The sequence below is a fragment of the Podarcis muralis genome, chromosome 5 (assembly GCF_964188315.1).
Source record: "Podarcis muralis chromosome 5, rPodMur119.hap1.1, whole genome shotgun sequence".
In the NCBI taxonomy this organism is placed as follows: Eukaryota; Metazoa; Chordata; class Lepidosauria; order Squamata; family Lacertidae; genus Podarcis; species Podarcis muralis.
Window position 1 is genome coordinate 99,745,059 of NC_135659.1, and position 6,019 is coordinate 99,751,077.

The window sequence follows — 6,019 nt, forward strand, 5'->3', positions numbered from 1 at the left end:
AAGCTTGCCAGCAGCTCCTTTGGCTTCTCGGCTCATGACCTGCCTCACAGACCTTTCATTGTCTTCGCAAGGTGCCTCTGGACAAAATCCAGTTTGTGAACAGCGCCCTCCTTGGCTGAACTGAACTGAACTGAGGGGTGAATCCTTAACTCATCTCCTCATCTTCTCCATGGTGCTGATGGATGATGTTCCTCAACTTCTCTATAGCAGCTCCCAAAATGCCAGGAGACCATATTCTCGCTTGAACTTGCATATACTTTGGCCAGCCTTCCCCAACCTGGTGCCCTCAAGATATTTAGGATATTTACAACTTTCAGTCCCAGCCAGTGCAGGTGCGCTGCGAATTGTAGTCAGGGAGGTCCTTAGCTCAGCACCTGCCTTGCAAGCAGAAGGTTCCAGGGTCTACCCCAGACAGCATCTCTAGGCAGGCTTGGAAGAGACTTCTTCCTGAAATCCTGGAAAGCTACTGAGCTACATGGCTGGTGGTCTGAGTCTGCTTAAGGCAGTTTCCTATATTCCTATGTAGTCCAAAACATACTGAGGGCACCAGGTGGAGAGAGACTTGGATAGACCAGAGCGATTTGGTCAAACACCCAGAGTGAGTGGTTCAGGTCCAATTCAAACCCCTAAGATTTGGCTACAGGTCCCAATTTGTCCACGAACCCTCTGTGTGGTCTTGAGCAAGTCCTTGCTCTTGCCCTCAGTTATTCAGTCTGCAGCATGGGGAGAATCGAAGCCTACAGGGCTGGTGTGAGGATGAAGGAGACCAGCTGGTGTTGCTGGCTGCCCTGAACAGCAACCAGACACAAAGGCAAAAGAAATGTGAACCAGTAGCTCGTGCCCTTAGCTATGGGGTCACAAACATCCAGCAAGGCGTCGTTGCTTGTTCTGGAGAGTTGCAGAAGACCCCAAGGGGGTCCAGTGGGTTTCTTCAATAGATATACAGTACCATGGTGGTCTTTACTTGGTCAGAACAACAGTTGCTGATGGGAAACCCACAAAAATGGAGCCCGTGACCCTATCAATTACACAGCCTTGCTTTAGCTCCACACATGCATCGGAATTGAGTCACGTTCTCTGAGACAAAGCATGCCTACCTTCTCAGAGCCTGATGTCCAATTCAGCAATATGAGGCTAGCTCAAGGCCACGTTTTCCCTGCACAAACTTCCATAATACGGTCTCAGCAAGCAGATTCTCCTAACAGCATCCTTTCACAAACTCTTTGTTCTACATCTCTTCACATGTGGGCCCTATCGAAGCATGTACTAGAATTCCCGCTGCAGGGAATTCTAGTCCATCCCTCGTGTATCTCAGAGGGCTGCCAGGATGCCTTCCCTGGGAGGAGGACAAGATGGCCATGATCCCAAGGCCACTCTCTCTTCAGATGTGGGTTTCAACTTTCTCATGGGACAGCTCCCTAGATGTGGACCAGGGAAGCTTTACTTCTGCCCCACTTATCAGGTGGGTGTCTTAGTTGCTGGGGGCAAACAGACTTTAAAGAATATCTACTGCAGCTAATTATTGTTATTAATAGAATGTCTATACTGCCCTTCACCTGAGAATCACGGGGCAGTTTACAATATAAAAACATAGGCTTGTTTTCATTTCCTTGAGGTCTATCAGCACAAACAGATCAGATAAGAGCAAGGATGCGAATAAGGTATCTTTTCAATTATAACATTAATTCAGTTCTGCAAGGGACACAAATTACTCGCATAAAAATTGCCGGTGTGAGGAGACAACATCTCCTACTTAGACGAAAACCAGAACTCCCTAGAGAGAAAGAAAACCGTTGCTTTGGGGACCCGGAACAATTAATTGATTGGAAGGGTTGACAGGTAATCAATTTGTAGCCTGAATGAGGAACAGAAAAACCTAGACCTGTAGACATGCTTGCTCAGTTGTCCATTTGGTCATGCACGTATTCAGACATTTTCTAATTTAAGAATTAAAAATGTGCAATCATTAAAATTCAGCAGTGCATAAAAATCTATTAATTTCGTAAAATATAAAGCACTGAACTCACCCATATCTAACTTTAAAAATCCAATTTAAGAAGAACTCCAGTTAGCTGAATGTTGGGTTTTTGGGATGAATACTAAGAAGACAGAATCCCATAGGCTTATACCCCCTTCTGCATTGCCTGCATATCTCTCTTTCTCTCTGGGGGGCTCAAGTCCTGTCCGTGGGGTTCCAAGGAGCCCAGACACTGGTCTGCTTAGCTTCAACGTGGTCACCACATCATGTGCCTTTGGACTATGGGTGCTATTCAGTGTTCCTCGTGCTCAGAGTAGAGCCACTGAAATCAGTCGCACCCATTGATTTCCATGGGCCTACATGACTGTGGCTTACACCCACACACATGCCTGCTTGGAAGTTTGAACAACTTAAATGTTCAATAGACTTGGGGCTGATCCGGACTTCCTTTCATGCCGCACTTCCCAGGCACAGATCTGTGTTTTCCAGGTCTGTGTGTTCCACCACCACTTTCCCCAGGAAAACTGGCTGCTTATTGCTGAAACAGAACAAACATCAATCGGGTTTTCTGTGGGTTGCTGTTTGTTCTGATTCAGCAAGTTTTCCTGGAGGACAAAAAAATATGCTTGGATACAGACCTGGGACTGTGGGATGTGGGTGGCGCTGTGGGTTAAACCACAGAGCCTAGGGATTGCCGATCAGAAGGTCGGTGGTTCGAATCCCCGCGACGGGGTGAGCTCCCATTGCTCAGTCCCTGCTCCTGCCAACCTAGCAGTTCAAAAGCTCGTCAAAGTGCAAGTAGATAAAGAGGTACCAGTCCGGCGGGAAGGTAAACGGCGTTTCCGTGCGCTGCTCTGGTTTGCCAGAAGCGGCTTAGTCCTGCTGGCCACATGACCTGGAAGCTGTATGCCGGCTCCCTTGGCCAGTAAAGCGAGATGAGAGCCGCAACCCCAGAGTCAGCTGCGACTGGACCTAATGGTCAGGGGTCCCTTTCCCTTTACCTTACAGACCTGGAAAGCATAGACCTGTGTCTGGAAAGTGTGGCACAAAAGGAATCTGGATGAGCCCTTGCCCTTGGAGAAATGTGTAGAGGATTGCAGCCTTAACCAACATTAAGGAACGAACAGCGGAAGACTTGCTTTGGACAAAGAACTTCCCAGATCTGATCTTTGGCATAACTAGTTATGGAGACGAAAGACCCCTTTCTGGTGCCCTGGGGAGCTACTGCCTACTTTTGCCAAGGTGGTTCCCTCCAGATGTTTTGCATCACAACTCCCGTCAGCCCCTGAGAACACGCCTTCATCGTCCTTTCCTTGCCAAGTTAAGACGTTTTCTTTTTTTTATGTTCCCAAGCTTTTCGATTTGCAGTTGGATCTTGCTGCTTGTTTTATGCTGCCTTTTGTCGTTTTGTGGCTTTTTGCTTCTGCTGTTTTATTTTGTCCTTATATTCTTTATTATTTTCATCTTCCGTGAACTGCCTCAAGAATATCAGGCTAGAACCTAGAGCAAAACACTTTCCTCGCTTCATGTTTAAAGTTTCAGTGCTCTTATCGCTTTCAAAGCTATTTCCTTTGGTCGTGTTTCTACTTACGATTCTGTGTTGTCATGAGTCACAAGAGAGCCAATTATTCGTAATAGGTCTTGATTTTCCTTTAAATCAGTTGCAGTACAACTGTAACAGGTGTAGGTTTGTTTTGTAAGGAGCTATATATAAATACTTTATGCTATTAATTTCCTACTATGTGTTCGTTAGGGACGCGGGTGGCGCTGTGGGTAAAAGCATCAGCGCCTAGGGCTTGCTGATCGAAAGGTTGGCGGTTCGAATCCCCGCGGCGGGGTGCGCTCCCGTTGCTCGGTCCCAGCGCCTGCCAACCTAGCAGTTCGAAAGCACCCCCGGGTGCAAGTAGATAAATAGGGACCGCTTACTGGCGGGAAGGTAAACGGCGTTTCCGTGTGCGGCTCTGGCTCGCCAGAGCAGCTTTGTCACACTGGCCACGTGACCCGGAAGTGTCTCCGGACAGCGCTGGTCCCCGGCCTCTTGAGTGAGATGGGCGCACAACCCCAGAGTCTGTCAAGACTGGCCCGTACGGGCAGGGGTACCTTTACTTTTACCTATGTGTTCATTAGTAAGAATGTGTAAAAAAAAAATTTTTCCACTAGATCAAGTCCATCATTTTTGTTGCATTAATTAAATTGTTTGAAATGGAATTTTGAATAAATGCACAATTAATTCCTACTATTTCGAATGTCATCAGGTGATTATCTCCCTTAGTGGGTTATGCAAACCACTGTTCTGAATAATGCCTTTCGTAGGGTAGAGGGCACAAGGGGTCAGAGTTGTCAAAAAAGTGTGGGGAATACTGTCTTAAATGTATATAATAAATACATAAGATGGACCTGAGTTGGCATAAGCAGTTTCTTAATTGTCTCCCCAATTCAAGAAGGCAGTTTCTTGTTCCTTCTGCAATTTGAATGAAGTTATGCAATTGCATGTGTCCCACCAGAGGCGTCCTTTGTGAGTCTTCTCTCTCAGCAGCTTGACGTGCCACGACTGTAACCTCGTCACAGTGTCAACCGAGACGCGAGCCAAGGGGCCGATTGAGTTACCCGTTTTTGTGGCTAGACAATAACTGCTGGCGATAATCTGCAAAGGGCTTGAGAAGCACCTGGCATCTCCAAAGGGCTAAAACATTACCGTCTTGGGAGCCTGACCACTATCTAATGACCGCAAGGCAGGGAAACGGCGCTCCCAGAAGGAGATGGTTTTGTCTTTGGGGCCACGCTGTGTTTGCGTAGCTTGAAGGACAAAAGCCAAGGTCATGGTTTAGTGCCTTTAAATATTTGTTGTTCTGAGAAAACCCTCCGCAGCCTTCTATTATGGGGAAAGATGAGTATCTCTAGGGCGACCGCAGGATAAAGGAAAACCAAAAGCAAACAGATTTCATTTCAGAGGAGAAGAAAGGTAGAAAGGTTCTGAGTTGAAGAGAGGACAGCTTCAGACATTCATGATGGAGACCTCAGTTCTCTTGACACTGATACATATCACAACATGGAATCATAACATTGTTGAGCTGGAAGGGACATGGGAACATTTAGCGGGGTGGTTGCTGTGGCTCAATGATGGAGTGGTGTTTTTGAGGCTGGAAGTCATAGCTGTCAACTTTTCCCTTTTCCTGCGAGGAATCCTATTCGGAATAAGGGAATTTCCCTTTAAAAAAGGGAAATGTTGACAGCTATGCTGGATGAAATATACTCAGAGTCGAATGTGGATTTCATGCTCTTTATTCAGCTCATAGTAGTGAGGAGGAATGGAAGTTCCCCCAAGATGTCTGTTTTATATACATTATTTACACAATGGGCCCCGCGTGATTGGCTAATTCCGGGATTCTCCTGTAGGCCAATCAGGTTGCGGATTCACTTCCACCTGGAGTTGGATTGGGTGGCTCCTGTGGACCAATCAGACTGCTGCATTCTGGATCCTCTTGTTCTAGGACCAATCAGACTGCTGCATTCTGGATCCTATTGTTCTAGGACCAATCAGACTGCTGCATTTTGGATCCTATTCAACTCAGTACATAACACTGGAAGTTCAATCAGTCCCCAACTTCTGCAGTTGAATCTCAGCAGTGTAGAGTTGGCCCTGGGCTTTAGGGAGGCTCCATAGAATGTCATAATGATGACATAGTGAATTGAGCAGAATGGAAGGCGAGAGGCATCAGATTTTGGCCTCGCACAGGGTGCTGCTGAAATGTGGAAGACCAAAGGCTGCCCCTGTCTGTCTCCAGGGTCAGAGACAGCAGTGCTTCTCAAGAACCATTGCAGAAAACTATGGGATTGGAGAGTGCTGTCCTGCTAACAGGAGAGTTTTCCACGAGCATCTGGGTGGCCACTGGGGGAAGAGGATACTGCCTTGGGTAGGCTGTGGGCCTGATGCAGCCGGCACTTCTTATGTCCTTAGCATGATCCAAGCATGAAGGAGCGTCTCCACCCCCATCGTCCAGTCCGGACACTGAGGTCCAGATCCGAGGGCCTTCTGGCAGT